Below are 25,043 nucleotides of genomic sequence, written 5' to 3' on the forward strand. Positions count from 1 at the left end.
ACTGGGGATGCCCCTTCCCATGCTTCTTCCACAGCCCATTTTCCTCCAGGCAGCTTACAACAAGCTGAATCCAGCCACTCATTGAAACTGTCCTGTCTCCATCCGGAGACTATAGCTCAGAGGCTCCATCTGCCTCACCACATGTTCCTAGTTCCTAAAGCAAGAGCACAACAGGTTGGTAAGAGACACCTCTTCAGTCCTGGCTTCTCAACCTTGCACTAGTGGCACTTCGGGCTGGATGATGCTCTGTCGTGGGGTGTCCTGTGCACTGCAGGAGTTTAACAGCACCCCCAGCTCCTGCCAACCAGAAGCCTATAATCAGGACACCTGTGGTCAGCACAACCCCAACTCTCTCCAGAAATAGCTCACAGTCTTCTGGGGCCAAATCTGCACTGAAAATCACTGATTAAGGACATCAGTGAGGGAATAAAGGAGGCCTGTTGAGATTGTCTTCATTGGTGACTCATTAAATAGCAAGAGACCACTTTTCCTTTGCTCCATCTAAATAAATCTGAACACACGTGAGACCAAAGGGAAATGTCAACCATCGTATTTGTCCTATATACATCTTCACAGCTCTTGACAAAACCAAACAAAACCAAACTGACACAGAGGGCTTCTGACAACTTGCTTTCCTTCTTTGCCTCAGGCCACATCTACTTACATCCTCCATTTCATGAGTATGGCCCCATCAAGGCATCTCCCTCTGCACTGCACCACTGACAACATTTCTACCAAGCCCCCCACCCCCGTCACCGTTATATTCTGCTTTCTCGGCCTCTCTGACACAGGCTCCCTGCTCCCTTATATCAGGGATGGTTCCATGGCCAGTCCAAAGGCTTCCACTGCCCTGTGCATGGGGCTAGTCACACCGATGATAGCAGGTACCAGTTCCTGAGTACCTCCTATGGGTCAGCACTGTCCCACAGCACATACACCTCATTTCACTCTGCCACAGCTCTGTGAGATCATCCTATTATTAGTGAGGAAACTGAGGCTGAGACAAAGTTAGCAATTTGCCACTGGTCCCATAACTCATACATGATAATGGCAGAATTTGAGCCCAGCTGTTTCTGACTCAGTATCTTGGCATTTCATGGCTGAGCAATGTGGTAAGAGCACCTGACACTGGGGCCTGATAGTGGGCACAACCAAAGGTGTAGGAAGTTCCTTCTACATACCTGGGTTTTCCACTACCTAGCTCCCCATGCCAACCTGATCATACTTCTTCACACATGATGCAGTCTCACTTCTTGTCACTGGAAGCTTGTAACAAAAAAAAGAATCTCTTCTCCACTGCAGCCAAAAAGACCTTCCCAAAATGCTAATCAGGTCCAATGCTCCTTCCTCAGGTTCAAGTCAATGAATAATGTCTATGGTAGGCCTTCTGCCTTCTTTTCTTGTTTCATTATCTTCTCACTCCACGGGTCACCCAGGCCTGCATTCAACTCCAACAACATCATGCCATTGATCCCAAACCCTTGACCTCTCCTTTGTCATCGCTCAAGTAGTACCTGTGGTCAGTGTGCGTTGACTTCCAACTGCGACTGTTTGTCTTGAGGTGCCCAAAACAGTATGTGGCACTGCTGAGAGGCCCTCAACAAAGGCCACTTGTTGGGATATGGGAATGAGTGATTGGAATGCTTAGGAGTGGATTTTGAAATGGTGACCACAACCAAATAGAATGGCTGAGTCATAATTAACATCATTTTTTTCAATGTGCTTAATGTCTTTTGAATAGCCACTGTTTAATTATTGATAAATATTGTCTGCCTTACAAACAAAACAAAACAAAACAAAACAAAATCAAGAACAATGGCTTGGAAATTAGACCAGATAGTTACAGCTTATGATTTAGTCATGTAATTTCTTCCACCTTGAAACATGAGTAACAAGGCTTGCATCCTATGAGCAGGCTTGACATTTTTACAAGTCTTCCATTTCCTAGTACCCAGTGCAGAGAAAGGGCCAACAGGAATGGATACAACATGCAGTTGAAGCCTGTGATGTGTGGGGTTCTGACTAGGCATTTCATAATCTTTGCGCATAAGGCAAACTGTTGTCAGTTGAAACTACATCATGATAGTCCTGTGATGTCTATAAACAGTATCATTCTTTGTAAAATTGTCACCAACACTTTTGTGTGTAGGAGAAATGTAACTATCAACCCTATTAAAACCTTTGAGCAATGTTTAAGCTGCCTGTGTCATCCTGGCTCATGGCGAACAGCCGAGTATATCACCATGAAGGATGAAATGGGCCTTGATTTCATCTTGCCAAGCAAGGGCTCAGAGAGGGAGAAAGCAGGAAGTCCCAGAGAGGAGTCCAGATGAATTTGGGTCACATACTTGATGGACACCAAAGCTGCTTGGCAAGACCTGCCGAGGCCTTTGGTTCCTGACCTGAGCTTTTCCCACCTCTGATCCAGGTTAACATCAGAAAGAAGGAGAACTGTAAGCTCCTGACTACAGGGCTCTGCCCCTGGAGCAGCATTTCTGACCAGAAACATCCTGGTCTTGATGGCACTGCAGGAAGAATCCCCCAAGGCGGAAGACAAGGGCCACCTGCCAGAGCCATATGGTTATTTTGTGATCTGCTCCAAGCAGTGTACGTCCTGGGTGGGAGGCAATGTTGAGCCATCAGCAATGCAGGCTTCTTTGGCTCATTAATATTGTTGTCAACGATAATGTTGCCATCCTGGTTAGACATGCGATGATGCAGTTTTCTCTTATAAGAAATTCATTAATTCCCTTAAGAGACAAACATGGGTGTGTTCAAAAGCCCTTGCGCTGGCTTTCAAGAGTCAGGGTTTCCTTAGACTTACTCACAAGAGTGAGAAAACGGTGCGATAAGTAGGGCTCCAGGAAACCATTTAATGAAAATGTCCCAGTAGGGACATTGAAATCTGGGACTTCACTCTAATGTAAAACGCTCTGACCCAAACAGACTATGCTTACATAGAATCCCTGTTTGGGACTCGCTAGACTTAGTTTGTCTTTGCACTGGAGTAAAGGATCAGTGCCTCCTTACGTAGCACAGATATAATACAATCGTAGCTTGCGTGTCCTCGTGGCTGTGGGTGTCCATCCTCTAGATCATATCTGAGAGCCAGGAATGGGGCCCAGGTGTGGGATAATTACATGCTCCTTATGGCAAGACACTGCCTCTTTTCGGCAGGTCGTGACCTCTCCTTCCTTCTTTCTCTTGTCTCTCAGAAAAAATATATGGTGTGTGCATATGGTATTCCTTCAAGTGCACACTCTAAAGTGAGAGAAAACAGAAATGCCTTTGATCTCAGTCCATAGCTGAGTGATAACTGACTGAATCTGTGTGTATATTTTCTTAGATTTCTCATAGAACCATGTCACAAAATGGGACAGAGATGGTAGCATTTGGGGAGAGGGGAATTATTTTCCACTTGACAAGCATTTGTGACAGCAGAGACCAAGGAGAAGCATTCCAAGAGGGAATGGCATGTGCCCAAGCCCCAATGGATGAGAATGTGGAGACCTGAGAGGTTCTCTTGGCCAATGCGGAGGAGATGCATGGAGACGAGGGGACAGAGGATCCGGTCCAGCAAGGGACACTGGGACAGGTCTCACGAAGAACCTTGGGTGGCAGGCTGAGGGACCTGAACAGTATTTAGACTCAACAGTGATATTGGGAGAATCTCCTTTACACGTGGTCATGATGAGCCTGACTGGGAGCTCAAGTGACATATAATGGTCTCTCTCTCTCTCTCTCTCTCTCTCTCTCTCTCTCTCTCTCTCTCTCTCTCTCTCTCTCAATAAACTTCATTGCTTGAACAGTTTTAGATTCACAACCAAACTGAGCAGGAGGTACAGCAATCTCCCTTATATCCCCTGGCCCCCTACACACTCAGTCTCCCTTGCTATCAATTCCTGGCACCAGAGTGACACATGTGTTACAATCGATGAATGCACATTGACACACCATTATCAACCAGAGGCCATGGTGTAAGTTAGGGATCACTCTTGATGTTGTATGTTCCATGGGTTCAGACATGTACAATGACATGTATCTACTTTTATAGTATCATACAGAGTAGCTTCGCTGCACTCCAAATCCTCTGTTCATTCCTTCACCCCATCCCCTGGCTTCACTAATCTTTTTACTGCCTTTATAGTTCTGCCTTTTCAAGAACATCTCACAGTTGCAATCATGCAGTGTGTAGCCTTTTCAGATGGGCTCTGAATAACATTTCATGTTCTGGATGTGCCACACTTTATTTATTCACTTGTTTACTGAAAGATATTTTGGTCGCTTTCAATTTTGGGCAAGTATGAAGAAAGCTGCTGCAAAAATCCTTGTGCAGGTTCTTGTGTGGATGTGAGTTTCCATCTCCTTCAGGTAAACACCAAGGAGCTTGATGACTGGACCATAGGAGTCTGTCTCTTTTATTTCAGGAAGATCACATTCTCCTATTTTAATGAAAGGTGGAGGTTGTTCGAGGCTTTCTATGAAAACAGGTTTAGGAGTGATAGAACCAGATACCAAGCCTTGGAAAAGATAATACAATAGAGAATTTAAAATAATTAAAAACAATGAACTATTCTCAAAAACACTGGATCCATGATTCTAATGCTTAAAAACTCCACTCAAACTTTCTGCATTTTGAAAATAAAATTACTAAAATGAATGCCTTTGTCAAGTGGGATGCATTCTCCCAAGACTGCAGACCTGTCCCAAGCCATCTGGCCTTTGGCTCACTTGCCTGGATCGTCTGCAGGTTTCCCAGGGGCTCTTTGCATGGTGGGTCCTCATCGGCATGAACTAAGGGTGAACAATCGCAGCCTAGTTGTCAAGTAGTTTGACTGAATAAGTGGCTGCATTTTGAGTGGGAATGAGGGGCAGGCTCACATTTGCATTTGTGCTGGCACAAATGGTCATGCGTTCTTCAAGACTGCAGCCTAACAAGGCAGTCCTGCTCTTACCAGACACGTAGTTCCACCAGCATTCTTGGGCCTGACAGCAGGATGAAGGATGGAGTGATCTGCCTTGCCAAGAACAGAGGGCTCTTGCTCTCTGTGGCTGACCAGGTCTGTTCCCTGGTGACCCTCTGGCTTTCTTAGTGGCTGACTCTCTCCTTGGGCTTACTCAAGAGCAATGACTGAAAACATCCCTCACCTGGCAGAGGAAATAGACATATAAGCCCAGAAAGCACAGAGAGTCCCAAACTAGATGAACATAAAGAAGCCCACACCAAGGTACATTATGACTAAAATGCCAAAGGTTAAAGACAAAGAGAGAATCTTAAAAGCAGCAAGAGAAAAGCAATTAGTTACCTACAAGGGAGCTCCCATAAGACCGTCAGACAATTTCTCAACAGAAACTTTGCAGATCAGAAGGGACTGGCAGACAATATTTAAAGTGATCAAAAGCAAAGACCTACAGTAACCAAGATTACTCTACCAAGCAAAGCTATTTATTTAGAATCAAAGGACCGATAAAGAGCTTCCCAGACAAGAAAAAGCTTCCCAGACAAGAAAAAGGAGTTCATCGACACCAAGCCAGTATTGCAGGAAATGTTAGAAGGACTTCTTTAAGAAGAGGAAGAAGCAGAGGTGTTTAAAAATCAAAATATGAATAATAAATTGGCAATAACTACATATCTACCAATGATTACTTTGATGTAAATGGATTAAATGCTCCAATTAAAAAGCAGTGTGGCTGAACCGTTGCCTACAAGAGACTCACTTCAGATAAAAAGGCACACACAGAGTGAAAGTAAAGGGTGAACAAAGGCATTTGATGAAAATAGAAATTAAAAAAAAAAACCTGAGGTGGCAATACTCATACCAGACAAAATAGACTTTAAAACAATGTTTATAACAAGAGACATAGAAGGACCCAGTAATCCCAATTTGGGGTACTAACCCAAAGAAAACCAAAATGCTACTTTGAAGGGACCTCTGCATCCATATGTTCATTTTGGCATTGTTTACAGTGGCCGGGATCTGAAGGCAACCTGAGTGTCCATGAATGGATGAATTAACAAAGAATAGGTGGTACTTATATACAATAGAATATTACCCAGCTGTAAAAAAAGAAAAAAAGAAAAAAAGAAAGAAGGAAGGGAGGAAGGAAGGGAGGAAGGAAGGGAGGAAGGAAGGAAGGAAGGAAGGAAGGAAGGAAGGAAGGAAGGAAGTGTTCATCGAGGCTGTACCTGTGTCCTTGCATTCATTATGCCAGCATTTTCCCCTGCTTTTGAGTTTTGACAGGACATGTACAGAAAGAAAGAAAGAAAGAAAGAAAGAAAGAAAGAAAGAAAGAAAGAAAGAAAGAAAGAAAGAAAGAAAGGAAGGAAGGAAGGAAGGAAGGAAGGAAGGAAGGAAGGAAGGAAGGAAGGAAGGAAAAGAAATATCTTGCCAACTGCAACGACATGAATGAACCTAGAGGATATTGTGTTGAGTGTGTTGAGTGGAGTAAGTCAGACAGAGATAGACAATTGTTATGCATAGAATCTAGAGAACAGGATAAACAAACAACAGAAACAAGTTTAGATACAGAGAGCATTTTGATGGTTGTCACTTTGGGTGAAGAGGGGAGGTGATTAGAGGTACAAACTGGTAATTACAAAATAGTCATGGGGATGTAGAATACAGCATGGGGAATATAGTTAGGAGTATTGTAATAATTTTGTATGATGTCAGATGAGTACCAGACTTATCAGGATGATTACTTCCTAAGTTATATAAATGTTTAATCAATGTGTTATAATATATAATATTGTATGTCAACTATAATTGAATATATATATATATATAAATGTTTAGAAAAAAGTGCTTTCTCAATTTGAGGATTCATGTCTTTCACTAATTCTGGAAAAATTTCAACCTCATTATAAATCTTGCCTTTTTCACAATCTATTTTTATTTTACTGAAATGCTTTGAGACATAAATTGGGCCTTCTCACTCTATCCTCTATGTCTTTTAAGTGTTCTGTCATATTTTTAATTTCTTTTCCTTACACTCTGCGTTTCAGGTAATTTCTTCAGATTTATCTTCCAAGGTTCCCAGTTCTCTCATCAGTGATATCAATATAGCTATCTAATCCTTCCATAGAGTGTTATACTTCAAAAGTTATACTTTTCATTGATATTGCCAAAAGTCCCTGGGAGAGAGAAGGAAATCACCCAAGTAGACCCTTGAGTTAAGGGTAGGTAAAGACCCAGGCAAATGGATGCTGAGGTGTATTGAGCCTGTGCAGTTTCGTTAGATAAGTCATCTTCCTCGAAGTCCTCTCTCCATGCCATATGGTCCATAGCAACAGTCATAGGCTCCCTCCAATCCAGTCGATCTTGATGGGGAGCCTTTTTCCCCTCAGAGGACACTGAAATATCTGGAGTCACATTTTATTCTCTACCGGAGAGAGAGGAGCACTCCTGGAATCTAGTAGGTAGAGGCCACAGAGGCTGTTAAACATCTTACAGTGGACAGCATGGCCCCCACTTCCACCTTCAATGAACCCAGCCTAAAATATCAACAGAGCTAAGGTCTAGAAACCTTGCCCTAACCTAACCAGTTAGCATGTGTTAAAGACCGCTAAGCTTGAACATGATTCTTTTCCTGTGTGCATATGTGAGCTCATTTATAACCTCTGATTTAGCTAAGAGTTGGTTGTGTTCATCGAGGCTGTACCTGTGTCCTTGCATTCATTATGCCAGCATTTTCCCCTGCTTTTGAGTTTTGACAGGACATGTACAAAATATGTTAGCCTACAGATTTAAGAAAGCTTACAGTTTCAAAAAATAGGTTGCAGAACCGAGCAGAAGAGGAGAATATAAGCTTCAGGCACACAAATATGTTTTATTTTAAATGACTAGATGGTAGCAATAATATCATGTGTACATAAGAAGTTTCTTCAAGAAAATTATTGCCAGCTATTCCAAAGAGTAAGCCCTTCAGTCAGGCCTCTGCTTTGAAGTTGTGACCCCAGGCACAGGCCTCACTTGACTGCACTGTCTGATAAAATCTATATCACAGGAGAAAACAATGGCACTTATCAGTGATAAGATGCCAGTTGTGATTCCTACTGGGAACACATAGGACATGTGTTTCTGGTTTACCATTTCTCTTCCAACAGGAAAGTTAGATGGAAAGTCGAAGGTGCTTTGACCATAAAATTCCGCAGTGAAATTCCAGATCACTGTAAGGAGGGTACAACCACAGCTAAAGAAAAGCAATGAGGCAGAGATATTGTAATACATTCTGCGGAATTCTTGGTATGGGCCATTAATGTAAGTGACAAAAAATGCCAATGAGCAAAAGAACAACGTGGCTAACTTTATAAAATTTGCCAACAATATCAGCCCCTGCCCGTAGTAGATTTCATTTGAAATGACCCAGCTCTCATTCATTCTGAAAGAGCTGGGCAACTCATGCATGGAGCCAGATATGTTAACAACTTTTAAATAGACAACGTCCCAAAGTCCAAAGAACACAATGGGATAATCTTTGCTGTCCAACTCCCACACGCGCCAGGATCTACTGCAGGCTATGCCTATGCCTAGCGCCCAGCTCAGATAACTAAACAAGACTCCCATCACTTCGTAGTACAAGCGCTTCCAATCAGGGTGACTGAAGGTGAGGTGGAGACATCATGAAGTCAAGCCAGGAACACCAGAGAGAAAAAAGAAACAGAATGAATGAGTCACATTTAGAGGGTGCTAAATAGTTACATCTTGTCTTTCTTGTCTAAAAGTTATATTTAAGTGTTTTACATATGTACTGGTCTTCAATTAGAGTTCTAAATAGTTAATGTAAAGATAAAAAATGTGTAGAAATCTATGACCACTGTGGAAGTATTAATCTACAAGGCATTTTTGGAACACAGCTTGACAATATCTTTCAAAAGTTAAAATGTTCATTCCTCTTCCCAACAAATTCAATGCCTGGAATTAATACTGAAGTATTTATAAGAGTTGTAAAAATGTATGTGGAGAGATGTTAATGTCAGCACCACTTATCATAGTGAAAAATTGGAAATAATCCAAAAGTGAACAAAGGATGCTTTAAATTATGGTACCTACAGAATTATAGTGGAATATTACATGGCTGTTACCGAGAATGAGCTGTCCTAAAAAATTTTTTGTACTTACCAAAGAAAGCAAAAGAAGTAATACATGTGATATGATCTTTTGTGTCTAAAGAAAGACAGATACGAGTTTCCTCATATATACAAATAGTTATGTGCATACTTAAAAAAAAAACTTAAAGACATGTACACAGAAAGTCATTCTAGGGAGATCAGTTGAGAGGGGTAGAGTTCCATTCTCGATGACATGTTTTTCTGTAATTTCTAAGGTTTTTAATGAAAAACACACATATTGTTATAATTAAAAATAAATATGACCTTGAAGATTTGTAATATTTCTCACACAAGAAATCATGTCTGTTTCCTTTTTTAACCATCACCTGCTCAAAATTCCACTTTAGATGTTTTTTTCTTTCAGATGCAACTTAAAAATATCCTGATGTATCTTGTATCAAATAAATATTTTCTATGAAACAAAATCTAGATTGTGGACCAACATATTTGGATCTCTTTTTAATTCAAATCCTTGGCAGTAAGTGGCTTGGCTAATATGAAAATGATGTTCCCGAGGCTTCTCCTTCTGTTCATTAGCATAAGGGAATGAGGAGGTCACTCAGAGTGGATGCCACAGGCAACGGCTAATGCAGAAGATTTTAGGGGCCTCCAACATACACCTCCTTGCTGTGAAGACTGATATTCACAAAAGCGTATCCACCATTTCACAATCTTCTGGAGATTGTGCCCTCTAACTGCATGAGGCCAGCAGTGTTACTACTTGGGAATTTCCATTACCAATGTGTGGTGGGGTTGATGACCAGTATGATTACCTCACTCTGTGGGAATAAAAACTCCTTGCCAATAGAGGGCTAAAGGAATGGAACTCAGGAGCAGTGAGGAAATTGAGGAAAATGTTACATGGAAAATGTGCCAGTTTAGGGACATTTTGGTGGGTCTGCATTTGCAACAAGTGGGGTGGGGACACATTAATCCTGAAGACAAAATTTGAAAGACTCCACATATCTCATTTTAAAATTTACCATTTGGCCATGGAGAAGGATTCAAGAGTTGAGCCTGTAGAGAATGGCAGATAGTCTTCGTAGCAACAGGAAATGTTGAACAGGAAGGGGAAAAGATCCAGTCAAAATCTATCAATTCATAAAGACAGATAAACAATGTACAGTAAAAGAGGTATGGTTAAGTAGAGTTTTGGACTCTGAACAAAGCCCAACAAATCCCTGCCTCTCACCAAAGATGTCTTACATGTGGATCTTGTGCTTTGTACAGGGCATGTCCTATCTCAAGCTCCCTAAGAATAGTCACACATTTAGTCCTCATCACAGCCCACTGATAAATGTGTAATTATGATTCCCACTTTATAGACAAGGGAACTGAGGACAGAGAGTTATGTAACTTACCCAAAGTCATATCAACATAAATGGCAAAGCCAGGCTCCTAAGCCCTTACTATTGATGCAGTGTTTGCTGGCTCTCCTAATGCTGGGTGGTATTTATTCACAGCAAAATGTATCAACATCCCAGATAGGAAAAAGCTGAAGGAGTTCATCACTACCAAACCGATATTACAAAAAAAAAAAAAATGTTAAAGGGACTTCTAAAAAAAAAAGAAGAAAGAAAAAATCGAAAATAAGAATAAGAAAATATTGCAAAGGAAAAAATTCTCACTTACAAAAGGAAACATAATAAAAGCAGAGGATTAATGGTAAGTTTAGTTAAATGGTTAAAAGGCAAAGATAGGAAGATCATGTTTAATAACAACAGTACGTTAAGAGATACACACAAACACACAGACATAAACAAGTAAAAAAAATGACGAAAGCATAAATATGGAGGGGAGAGTGAAAATGGTAGGGATTTTAGAATGTCTTTGAATTTAAGCCACCGTCAACTTTTTATAGACTGGTATAAACATAGCTTGGTACATATGAAACACATGAAAACTACAAACCAAAAAGCTATAATAGAGGTATACAAGAAATAAAGGGAAAGGTATCCAAACACAACACTGCAGGAAGTCATCAACATCCAAGAAGAGAGAGCAAGAGAATAAGAAGGAAACAGACAATGAAAAAGCCATCAGAAAACAATAAGAAGCCAATAATCACATACCTATCAGTAATTACTTTAATGTAAATGGATTGAATACTCCAATTGAAAGGCAAATGAATAAAGAAGTGGTACATATATACAGTGTAATAATACTCAGCCATAAAAAGAATTTGCAACCATTTGCAACAACACAGATGAACCTAGAGGGTATTACACTAAGGGAGATAAGTCAGAAAGACAAATATTATATGATTTCACTTACATGTGGAATTTAAAGAATAAAATTAAGAAATAAAATAGCAAACTTACAGACAGAGAACAAACTGATGGTTACCAGATGGGAAGAGGGTTAGGGGGCTGGGTGAAAAGGTGAAGGAATCAAGAAGTGTAAATTGGAGGAAGATCGGTCATGATAGTGTAGAAGGTAAATGCTTTGCATGCTTCCTCTTGGACCATGGCAAAATTATAAAGAAACTACAGAGCAATCATCACTGGGTGTTGTCCAAGGTCTGCCAGAAGAGAAGTCATACTACTGGAGACATACATAAGAGGCCACCTCGATGCTGGTAGGAGGGGCAGAGATGTCCAACAGTCTGGTCTCACAACCATGTGTGATGATTCAAAATCAGGAGGGGTCTTGGCTGCACACTGGGCTCCCCAGCCCAGGGTTCCAGTGCTGGGAAGAAAGTCTCCTCAACTCCTGGCTGTGAAAAACCAGCAGAGATTGTAGATAAGTGAGACAGAGGGCAGCTGAAGTCACAAATGTTCCTCTTAAAGGGCTCGTGCTTGGACTTACTTGCTGATGGACTCACTCACCCTGAGTTCCAGCATTGGGGCAGCTGCTTGAGGAGTGCCAGGGACTTATGAGAAGACATTAAGTTGTTGGTCTTCAGGGTGAGGGCTGGAGGGGTGGCTTTCTCCTGGACAGAAGTACTGGCAATATCCATTGTTCCTTAGTTGATCCCTCCCCGCTCCCAGAATGCAATGTAGGCATCCTCCATATCTAAGTCTCCGTCAACCGATTTAACACAGGTCGCTCCACCTGGGTGATTCCCTGAGACTCTGCCTCTCCCAACTTGTGTCCCAACAAAGCTGCTTCTAGTGGCTTATTTCATACAAATGGTCTGTGTTGGCTCATGTTGTGGACTTTCCTAAACTCTCTCAAAAGCTCACGAAATCCAAAAAAGCAGAGTCTGGCCTCAGCATAACCTGTGCCTCTTGCTGAGCAGCACCAAGTCCAGCTCTAGTGGCAGCCAGCCTCGGTTTCTGGCTTGGCCTCTTGAGCCACCTATAAGCGCAGCATAAGTGGCAGCAATTTGTGGATTGCTTACTGACTCTTACCAGGTGGCCCTGGAAATGTACAGGCTGCAGCTAAATTTGGCCTACAGCTGGGCTCCTCCTAGAAGGCCCTTGGGCCAGCATACCTGGTGGCCTGCTTTGACTGGCAATGGAGCTGGAGCACCAGCCAGAGCTGAATCTGAGAAGCACATGCCTGAAGAGAAGATTAGGCAGGTTTCAGAGTCCTGCTAAAGTGAATCCTGCTCTATAAGGTTAGCTCCTCACCAGCCAATCCTCATAACCAATCAGCCCAAGGATCAACCCCTTCCATTGAAGTACAAACTGGAACCAAGTCTCAACTACATCAGAAGGGAACACAAAAACCACAGAAAGGACACACATTGAGGATCTCATTCAGGTGATCAGAGAAGGTAGTGACATTGGGCCCCTGGTAGATAAAGCCATCCTAAGACTGGGAGGCTTAGGAACCCTACCTTATACATAGAAACAAATACAAGGAGGCACCAAAATGGGGAGACAAAGAAACAAGCTCCACAAGAAAGAACAGAACAAAGCTCCAGAAGAACTAAACAAAGCGGAGACAAGCAATCTACCAGATACATAGTTCAAAACACTGATTATAAGGATGCTCAAGAAACTTAGGGGGAGAGTAGATGACCTCAGGGAGAACATTAACAAAGAGATAGAAAGCATAAAAATTGAGATGGAAAACATAATGGGGGAATAATCAGAAATGAAGAATACAATGTCTGAGATGAAGAGTACATTAGAGGGAATCAACAGATAGGATAAAACAGAGGATAGGGTAGAGGAGGACACCCAATCAGAACAGCAACAAGAAAAAAAGAATCCAAAAAAAAAGAGAGAGAGAGAGAGAATAGCTTAAGGGGCCTCTGGGACAACAGGAAGTGCAACATTTGCATCATAGGGGTACCAGAAGAAGAAGAGAGAAAAGAATTGAAAAACTATTTCAAGAAATAATGACAGAAAACTTCCCTAACCCAGTGAAGGTAATAGACAAACAAGCCCAGGAAGCACAGAGTGTCAAGCAGGATGAATCCAAACAGGTCCATAGCAAGATACATCATAATTAAAATGCCAAAGGTTAAAGACAGAGAGAATCTTAAAAGCAGCAAGAGAAAGTAATTAATTACCTACAAGGCAGCTCCCAACACTGTCAGCTGATTTCTCAACAGAAACTTCGCAGGCCAAAAGGACTTTGTACAAAATATTCAAAATAATGAAAAGCCATGACCTATGACCAAGATTACTTCATCTAGAAAAGCTATTGTTAGAACTGAAGAACAGATAAAGAGCTTCCCAGACCAGATAAAGCTAAAGGAATTTATTACTACCAAGCTAGTATTACAGGAAATGTTGGAAAGAGTTTAAGAAGAAAAAAAATAGGTATCAAAAAATAATTGAATGAATGAATTAATAAGATACATGAATAAAGAATGGCAATAACTACATATCTATCAACAAATACTTCAAATGAAAAAGAATTCAGTGCTCCAATCAAAAGATAGGGTAGCTGAATGGACAAGAAAACAAAACCCTTACATATGCTACCTACAAAAGACTCACTTCAGATTAAAAGATACACACAGACTAAAAGTAATGGGGTGGAAGAAGACATTTCATGATGGACCTAAAGGGTACTGTGCTAAGTGGAGTAAGTCAGATAGAAAAAGACAAATGCCATATGATTTCACTTACATGTGGAATCTAAAAAACAAAATAAACAACAATAATAACAAAACAGAAACAAACTCACAGATACAAAGAATACTTCGAAGGTTACCAGATGAAAAGGGATTGGGGATAGGTGGAAAAGGGGGAAGGGATTAAGAAGTACAAAATGATAGTTACAAAATAGTCATGAAGATATAAAGTATAGCATAAGAAATATAGCCAACAATATTGCAATAACTATGTATGGTTTCAGACAGATACTAGTTTTATTGAAGTAATCGCTTCCTGAGTTATACAAATGTCTAATCACTATGTTGTACACGTGAAACTAAGATAATATCGTATGCCAACTGTAATTGAAAATTTGTAAAAAATCTTTTTAAAGAGGATCAACAAATAGACGAAGCCCATGTCAGTTATGATAATAGCCAGATGGGGTCTTCTCTATGTCCCATAAATAATAAAATCGAATCTTGAAGGATAACAGAATATAGGAACATAGAAATATTTTCATCTTCATCTTTTCTCAGTGTGGCTGAAGACCTAAAAGCTCACACTTTAATCAACAACAATAGAAAAATTACAAGTATTGGCAAAGATGTGGAAAAATTGGAATCACTGTGCATTGCTGCTGGGAATATAAAATGGTACAGCAGCTGTGGAAAATGGTACAGTGCAAATAAAGAAGAAACAAACAAAAAAAGAATAGAAAATGGTCTAGTGATTTCTGAAAGAATTATATATAGAATCACCACTTCTGGCTGGACATACACCCAAATAAGGATTCAAACAGGTATTTGCATATCCATGTTCACAACGGCATCATTCACAATAGCCAAGAGGTGGAAACAACCATATGTCCATCAATGGATGAATGGATAAACAAAATGGGGTGTATCTACACAATGAAACATTCATTATTCAGTCTTTAATAAAAAGGGGATTCTGATATATGCTACAACATGAATGAATCTTAAAGACATTATGCTGAATGAAACGAGGCAGACACAAAAGGACAATACTAGATGATTTTATTTAAATGAAGACCCTAAAGGAGTCAAACTCATAGAGACAGAAAGCACAACAGTGGTTGCCAGGGGCTGGGTGTGGGGGTGGAGGTATGGGGAGTTAGGGTTCAAGAGAGACAAAGTTTCATTTTGGGAAGTTGAGAAAGTTCTGGAGATGGATGATGGCAATGGTTACACAATCATGTCAATGTCTTTGATGCTGCTAAACTGTACACTTAAAAATGGTTAAAATAGTAAATTGTATGCTATGTAAATTTTACCATGATTAACAAGTAACTCGGAATGGCACATGCTTTATAAAGAGCTTAGATGTGTTCTAAATTTTCCAAAGCAATGAGACTCTGTGGTTTTGTAGTCCCATTACTTCCATTTCTAAGGCTTACATTAGCCATTTGCTTTCCCACACTCAAACTCAGTCATGTCCCTCTTTCATGTAAATAGAGATGGGATGGCGGACATGCTATTACCCAATGTTTCAAGTTATAATGGATATTCTGAGTGATACTCAGGTGGTCTCAGTTAAAAAATCCACTAGCACAGAGGCTAATAGGCCAGGCTGAAAATGGGATGATGGTAGTTAATGTTAAAATAAAGGTGGCCCGGGCTTACCTTTTTTGTAGAATCATCAATGACATTTAACCTCTTCGCAAGAAGATGAAATGATTAAAGGTAACCCCCAAGAAATTCAAGGCTCTCCTTAACCAGGCCAAATAACCACAATGTTCCCCAACAAATAAAAAAAAGGCAGGAGGAGTATTCCTCAGATGAAGAAATACCAGTAACTGACAAGTTATAATGGAAACATGTCAATCAAAATATTCTTATGTTTCCATGAGTACCAGGCCCAGTCAGTTAGACTTCTAACTGACCAGAGATGCCTTAAAGGGCCAGAGGTCAGAGCGTGGAACACCTCTTGAAGAGCTGAAAGTCTTTTTAGCATAGAAATGTATTTTCTGAGGTCTTAGACAAAAAAGTCACTGTAATTCATGAGAGTCCTAAGTAGGAACACTGTCAAAAGGGCCACAGCCATTGTAAGGAAGACATGTCATGATGGGAGCCAAGATCAGGGCCATCAGAAATGTGCTTTTCTTAAGTGTCCTTGGACAGGGAGCCATGAGTCAATATTGACAGAAGTCCCCATGTGTGGCCATATTGTGTTTTAGTTGAAAAGGTCAATTCCCTTCTTCCCTCCTCTATTCTACCTTGAATATGGCTGTCTTCTGACTATGCTTGCAGTTGTAAATTTATACAGTTTTGGTATAAGACTCCTTTCTAGAAATTCACACACAAGAAGCATGAAGCAGAAATAGAAGTGGACAGAAAGGAGAAAGGGGTAGATGCGGAACAGTATATAGGGAGAAAGTGAGAAAACTTGTGGTTTTATTTTTTTATCTTTTACTCCTTTTGGTTTTATATTTTAGTTGTATTGTTGCAGGATTCTCGAACAGAGAGACAGGACACCGAGGCTATAAGCAGGAAGCAGCATTTATTGATTGATGCCCGCACCAGCTCAGCAGATTCTTATCAAAAAGCTGAGCCCCGATTGTAACATAACAGGCAGTTTTATACAGTCTTGTTATTTCTACACAGCTATAGATATAAGGAAGAACATTGATTGGTTGGCAAGCTATCAGAAAACTAATGTTAGCAGGAGAGTCCTTGGAAGGGAGCAGGGCAGGGAGGGCAGTCAGGAACAAACTGGTTCAAGCAGGAAATAGTCAGGCAGTGTCAGGCTGCCACAGTATAATTTACAAAGAGTAAAATGTCTAAATCTTAAGTGTGTAGCTCAAGGGATTTTTTACAGAAGTCCCCCTGTGACCTCCACTTAGTTCAAGAAATAGAATATTCCTGTCTCCCAAAGGTTCTTTCATGCCTCTTGCTAATCACTAGATAAGAGTGCCTGATCCCTCACACCTCACCAAAACTGTGAGCTTTTGTTTCTTTTGCTCAACCTGTTTTTGAGAGTCATCTGTGTTTTTCTTTAATATATATTTTTTATTTTTCAATTACAGTTGGCATACATTATTATATTAGTTTCAGGTGTACAATATAGTGATTAGACATTTACATAACTTATGAAGTGATTGCCCCAATAATTTAGTACCCATCTGACACCATACATATTTATAACAATATTATTAACTGCATTTCTTAGGCTATACTTAAGATCCCTCATGACTGTTTTGTAACTACCAATCTAAACTTCTTAATCCTTTCTTCTTTTTCACCCATCCTTCTAACCCCCTCCCACCTGTCAACCATCATAATGTTCTCTGTCTTTGAGTTTGTTTCTGTTGTGTTAGTTTATTTTGTCCTTTAGGTTACACCTGTGAGTGAAATCATATGGCATTTGTCTTTCTCTGACTTACTCCAATCATCACAATACCCACTAGGTCCAACCATGTTGTTGCAGATGGCAAGATTTCTTTCTTTCTTTGTTTTTAATGGCTGAGTCATATTTCATTGTATAAATTCTTTGTTCATTCCTTCACTGAGGGACACCCAGGTATCATCCATATTTTGACTATTGTAAATAATGCTACAATAAACATATGGATTAAAATGTCTCTTCGAAGTAGTGTTTTGGGTTTCTTCAGATAAATACCCAGAAGTACAACTATCACCACCTCATTCATCCCTATAACTCTTCATCTGGTAAAAATAGAACTCTATACCCATTAAACAACAATTGTCCATTCCCCTCCTTACTCGAACCCCTGGCAACCACCATGACACTTTTTGTTGTTATGATTTTGACTACTTTAAGTATCCATATAAGTGGAATCATACAGTATTTGTCTTTTTGTGACTGGCTTATTTCACTTAGCATAATGTCCTCAAGATTCATCCATTTTGTAGAACGTGTCAGCATTTCCTTTCTTTTTAAGACTGAATAATATTCTACTGTACGTGGAATATTATTTCACATTTTGCTTATCCATTGATCACTGATGGACACTTGGGTTGCTTCTGCGTTTTAGCTATTATAAACAATTTTTCTATAAACATGGGTATACAGATAACTCTTCGAGGACCTCCTTTTATTTTTTGAAGTATATACCTGGAAGCGGAACTGCTGGATTATATGATAATTCTATTTTTAATTTTTTACAGAACTGTCATAGTGTTTTCTGCAGCAGCTGTCCCATTTTACATTCCCACCAACAGTGCACAAGGGTTTCAGTTTCTCCAAATTCCCGCTAATACTTGTCGTTTTCTGGTGTTTTGTTTGTTTGGTTGGTTGGTTGGTTTTGTTAGTAGCCATCCTAATGGGTATAAGGTGATATCTCATAGTTTTCTATTTATATCCCAAATGATTAGTGATGTTGAGCATCTTTTCATGTGCTTATTGGTCATTCGAATATCTTCTTTGGAGAAATGTTTATTCAAGTGCTTTGTCTATTTTTTAATTGAGTTGCTTGTTTTTTGTCATCGTTGTTGAGTTTTAGAAGTTCTCTATATTTTCCGGATATTAATCCCTTTCAGGTATATGATCTACAAATATTTTATTTTATTCCATTCCGTGAGCTGCCTTTTTACTCTGTGGATAGTGTCTCTTTCTTTCTTTCTTTCTTTCTTTCTTTCTTTCTTTCTTTCTTTCTTTCTTTCTTTCTTGCTTTCTTGCTTTCTTGCTTTCTTGCTTTCTTGCTTTCTTGCTTTCTTGCTTTCTTGCTTTCTTGCTTTCTTGCTTTCTTGCTTTCTTGCTTTCTTGCTTTCTTGCTTTCTTTCTTGCTTTCTTTCTTGCTTTCTTTCTTGCTTTCTTGCTTTCTTGCTTTCTTTCTTTCCTTCTTTCCTTCTTTTCTTTCTCTCTTTCTTCTCCTCTTTTTTTTGTTTTCTTCTCTCTCTCTCTCTCTTTGGTGATGGAGATATTTGGGGAGCAAGAAAATTTGGTTCATAGGTCCTGTTCCATCCAACTGTGGTGGTCATTGGGTAAACTATAATTAAATCTGTACACAGCCTCTCCCAGTAGTCACTCTGAACTGATTACTGATAATGTGTAAATTCTACTCCTGGAGGAAACTAGTATTTTGACTCAGTGTTCTCGGCCTCAAATTGAATAGCCTAGCCCTTTCTTTTTGTCAATGGGACAAAGATTTCTGTGGTTTATCCATGCTTTTACTGCCATGTGGAATGGTGGTAAGAAACCATGAGCTCTGGAGGCAGAGATAACTGATTTCAAGCTTTATTCCTGCACTGTTACTCAGTATTACATTGGATGCAGGCTAATTAATGTCTCTGAGTCTCAATCTCCTTATGTATAAAGTGGGAATATTAATACAACCTTCAAAATTTATTGTGAGGATGATTTAAAATAACGAACATGACATTATCAGCATCTATTTATTTATGTATAGCTATTTATTTATATACATACAAATAAATGTTCGTTGATGTATATTTCCTAATATACCTGATGTGCCAAATTAAGGCCTTTATCCTGACTGAAGAGATTTGAGACAAAAGTGAGAGAAATTATTAAATATTAACTTTTTTTTGGTAGTATCTTTTGATGCACAAAATGTTTTAATTGTTGTGAAGTCCAGTTTATCTGGTTTTTGTTATTCATGCCTTTGGTGTCATATCCAAGAAATCATTGCCAAATTCAGTATTGTGAAGATTTTGTCCAATGTTTTCTTCTAGGAGTTTTATAGTTTGGGTCTTACATTTAGGTCCTTGATCCATTCTGAGTTAATTTTTATATATGGGTTCAGTAAGGGTCAAACTTCATTCTTTTGCGTGGGGATAACTAGATTTCTCAGCACCACTTGTTGCAAGGCTGTCTGTTCCCCATTGAATGATCTTGACATCCTTGGCAAAATAATTTGACCAAATATATGAGGTTTATTACTGGGCTTTTTATTTTATGTCTTTGGTCTCCACGTCTGTCTTTATGCCAGTACCACAGTGTTTTGATTACTTTGTTGTCAGTTTTGAAATCAAGAAGTATGAGTCCTCCAGTTTTTTTTTTAAATTGTTTTGGCTATTTGGTGTCCCATGAGATTCCGTATGAATTTTAGAATGAGTTCTTCTATTTTGGCAAAAGAAAGTCATTGGGGTTTTGGTAGGGATTGCATTGAATCTGTAGGGTAGTATTAGAGTAGTATTGGCATTTTAACAATATTTAGTCTTCCAATCCATGAACCTGGGATGTGTTTCCATTTAGTATGCCTTTTTAGAATTTCTTTCAGCAGTGTTTCGTAGTTTTCATTGTAAAAGTCTTTCACCTCCTTGATTAAGTTAATTTTAAAGCATTTTTCTCTTTGTGATGCTATTATAAATGAAATTGTTTTTTGAAATTTTCCTTTTTAGGTTGTTCATTATTTGTTTATAGAAAAGCAACCAATTTTTGTGTGGTGACCTTATATCCTGCTACTTTGCTTAATTTATTTGTTTGTATGTTTGTTTTAATAGTTATTTTGTGGACACTTTAGGGTTTTCTACATAATGATATTATCGGCCAACAGATAATCTTGCTTCTTTCATTCCAATTTGGGTGCCTTTTATTTTTCTTACCTAATTGCCCTCACTAGAAGTTCCAGTACTATGTCAAATAGAAGTAGTGAAATCAGGAATCCTTGCCTTGTTCATGATCTTAGAAGAAAAATTTTCAGCCTTTCACCATTAAGTTTGTTATTTTCTGAGGGTTTTTCATGTATAACTTTTAATAGTATTTGTTCCTTTATATTGCCAAATAGTATCCATTATGTGATATATCATTCATCATTTGCATTCATCAACTGATGGACATTGACTTTATTCCACTTCTGACTATGATGAATAATTTTTCCATGAATATTCATGTATAGGTTTTTGAGTAGACATGTTTTTATTTCTCTTGGATGTATATCTAGGAGTGGAATTGTTGGGTCACATGATAACTCTATTTTAATTTTTCGAGGAACTTCCGAGTAGTTTTTCCAAAGTGGCTATACCATTTAAAATTTTACATTTCCACCAATAATGTACAATGTTTCCAAAATTCACATTCTTGCCAACACTTGTTACTATCTTTTTATTACAGACATCTTGCTGATTATGAAGTGTATCTCATTGGGGTTCTGTTATACTTTCCTTCTTTTTAAAGTTGAAAGTTTCTCATTGCTATCTGACTTCAAACTAAATTTAGACAGTGTAAAAACATCATTAGTACAACTGTTTCAAGATTTAAACTAATCTAAGGTAGAAACTGTCTGTTGACTCTGTTTTTTTTTCCATGTCTATCTTTCCATACCTCTCTTAACTTCCTTTCAGATTGGCCCTGGGAAGAGAAGTGAATGAGTACTTAGAGGAATTTAATTTATCTATAATAATTTTGTTTTGTTTGAAGAAGAAAAGGAGGGAAAACATTTGAGTCATGTGTTAGAAAATATTACATTTGTTTAAGTAGCAGTTACATGTGTAGGTATCATAACAACTCATGTGCTGTTCTATATTCTAAATTTTCAGAATTTTTTAACTAAAAAAAAGAGCAAAGGACATGATAGGCATTTTATCTTCCATAAAATACAAATGGCCAATAACAATGAAAAGATACTCTATCTCACTCATAAATTTAAGAATGCATATTAAAATATGAATAAATATTTTCACCTTCATTAAAAAAGATTTAGAATTTGGAGATAATATAGATAAAGATGGAGGAGATAGGCTCTCTCTTACATCATTAATACAACTATTTGGAGGAGCAATTAAGCAATAGCTATAAAAATTTCAAGTTACATGCTCTTCCATCTAGCAATTGCACTCTAAAAATTATCTCTAGGTGGTCTCAACCAAGTCACAAAAAATGTATTAGGGTTTTCATTCCAACATGTGGTAGCAGAAAACTGGAAGCAACTCAAATACTCTTTATTAGGGAAATTTAGAGAGAGGTCTAAAATAAATTAATTAAAAATGCAAGTTATAACAGTATGCATCTAGTAAGATCATAATTCTTTTTAGATACGTGTGTGTGTGTGTGTGTGTGTGTGTGTGTGTGTGTGTGTGTGTGTGTAGCCTCTGAAGAGTAAGTCCTGAGAAATTAGAATGGCAACCTTTACTTTACTTTTCTGTAGTATTTCACTTTATTTCTATGAGTGTTATTCTTTAAATTTTTTTTATTAGTTTCAAGTATACTGTACATTGGTTAGACCTTTATAAGGTTTATAAAACTATCCCCCTAATATTTTTATAAACTTTTAAAAAATGTAGTTAATTTAAATATATTCAGTTTTCAAGAGAACAGTTAGCAAATAAGATTTTTTTTTAAGGTAGGATTCCCCTGGGTTCTCAGTCTCTGCCCCTCTCCACACTCCCACTCAGTAGGCTTATTCAGCTATCCCCATGCACTCACATTACACATCAATGATTCAACCCATTCTTCCTGCCATCTCCTATATCTCAGGTCAGAAAAATCCAGTAAATCTTGACCAAACTTCTTTTTCCTCATCATTCACATCCCGGTGGTCACCGTGATAGATTCTACACACACCCCCACAAAAGTCATATTCCTTTCTTCTCTTTCCTTCCTCAAACATAACCTTTGTTATTCTCTAACCTCTAATATTAAAGAGGATTATAACTGGTCCCTGAATCTCTCATCTCTCCTCCTTATAATGAATCATCAGTGTCACCAGAGGTACCTCAAAAGCTTTTTATTGTTGCCTACTACTGTGGTATAAAATTTCAATCCTCAAATATTTATTATTAGCAATATTTATTGAATGCCTGTAATATGCCTGGTACCATGTTTAACTCTTAGGATATAATTGCTGAGTAGATGCAGACTCAGTAATACTCTCCCCGAGGTTTCTAGTCTATGGATACTTACACAACAAGGTCCTATTCGCCCTACTTCATCTGTTCAGCCTCAGATCTCACCACTCTCCTCACCCTATGAGAGTCCTTGTTCTGTAGTAACACCTACACTATTTACTGTTACAGATCCATCAATGGTGTCTTAAGTATAGATCGTAGATATGAACACATGTCTGGGCTTGGAGGTGAGAAAGCTGAATTTTTAAACATTGTACCCCAAGTAATTCTCATACTTAGATCATGTGTGCTTTCACATTAGCATACCATTGTTCATATGCAGTTCCCTCTACTTCTACTCCATCTTCTCTCTTTGTACCTAAAATCTTGTTTGCTTGACAAACTTCTTGGTCCTTCAAGACGTTGCTAAAATTCACCTCTTCTCTTTATCATTTTTAGGCCATTCTTCTCTATACCCTGTTGCCTTATCACTTAGAATTCTTTTGGCCTCAAGTTATAGAAACCACAACTCTTGACTGACTTTAGACAGGAAGATGATTTATCATCTTACATAACAGAAAGTCCAGAGGTAGGGCAAGCATCAGAATTGATTGATAGTGGGAGTTTTCAATGTCATACAAAAACTAGATTCATTCCCTCTTTCCACTTTGCTGTCCATGGTAAGCTTCATCCTCAGGCTGTTAGTAATGACTGCAGCATTTCCTAGGATCGCAGTCAGTCGTGGCACAGTCGGTGTCAGAGGAGGGAATTTTTGTTAGCAAGAAGTGGATGTCTCACATCTCACAGCGCAGACTTGATACACCACCCCTTCCTAAGCTAGTCACCACCAAGGGAACTGGGATTCATCTGGTGTGGATGGCTGCTGAGGGTTAACCACAATGACCACTGTGTTACCCAGTCTGAAATTTCTCTATTGTTCTCCATCTCCAATGCTGTCATCTTGTCCTTGCCCTCATGACCTTATATTCTATTGGCGGATAGAAGAACTCTAAAAAAGATAAAGTGGTGGGTTAATAAAATAGAAAGTGAAACACAGGTGGGTAGGGAGCCTTCTCTAGATAGAGTGGTCAGGAAAGGAGTCTCTTGATGAGGTGACATTAAAGCTGAGACCTCAGATGATGAGAAACCAGTCATGGCAACAGTTAAAGTCCTCACTGCAGAAGAAACAGCAGGCAGAAAAGCGCTGAAGTGGTAATACCTTTGTGCGTTTATCATGTGTGAAATAAAAGCTCTATAAATACAAGTACCTTGCCTGCCTTGTTACTTCTGTATTCCCAAGTTCTGTCTGGCAACAGTAGAGAGATGGAAAGAATGTGTGTGATATAGTAGGTTCTCAGTAAATACTTGTTGAATTAATAAATCCCCTACAATAGAATAGATTGTCACCTCATAAAAGTTCCTATAGTACTTTATACTCTATGAAAATAGGATACTTTCACATTGTATTTGTGTACATATCTGCCTCCTTCTGCCAACAGCTCTTTGAGAACATACATGATTCATCTTTGTTTTCCCATTATTGACATATTACCTAATCTCACTATAAGCCCCCCATAAATTTATAGTTGAACACATATCCCAAGTATTAAAATAAACTTTTTGTAAAATATACTTATGTTTTTCAATTTTTTTTCTATGTAGGAATCCACAGAAATCTAAAACTCCTAAGAAAAAAATTTCTTGGGGAAAATCAGAACTATATAGAAAAAAGTGCTTCCATTGTCTCGTGGTTTAAACTCATATCATAGACTTATGTACATACTTAAGCTGAGTTCTAATAGGAACGACAGTTGTGTTCATAAAAATGTTGCTTATCTGGAGACAACTTTTCTACCTCTGCCATCGAAACCAAATTATCTCCCTTTGAAATTCTCTCAGTGAAATAGAAATTTTACATCTAATAATAACTTTCTCCTCTTCTAAAAAATTACCTAAGCAGAGGAGAATTTTAAATATGGAAAAGCAAACAATTATAATAACAAATTAAAAGGTAGATGGGTTCTGCCTCTCAGAATTACTATTGATTACATTTTAACCATGGATATCTTTTCAGACATAGCACGTGGTGCCCAAATTATACTTAGGTTATATCTAACATGCTTCATAACTAGACTGAATGTCTGTTAGAATTCCGTAGGTGAT

The 25,043-nt window shown here is 38.7% G+C and overlaps 1 pseudogene; it reads left to right on the plus strand.

Annotated features, from left to right (window-relative positions):
- The first annotated feature begins 682 nt into the window (after window positions 1-682).
- The window catches only part of LOC107500572, a 56,350-nt pseudogene continuing 31,989 nt past the window's right edge, over window positions 683-25,043 (plus strand).

Source organism: Rousettus aegyptiacus, unplaced genomic scaffold, assembly GCF_014176215.1.
Source record: "Rousettus aegyptiacus isolate mRouAeg1 unplaced genomic scaffold, mRouAeg1.p scaffold_m13_p_5, whole genome shotgun sequence".
NCBI classification, from domain to species: domain Eukaryota; kingdom Metazoa; phylum Chordata; class Mammalia; order Chiroptera; family Pteropodidae; genus Rousettus; species Rousettus aegyptiacus.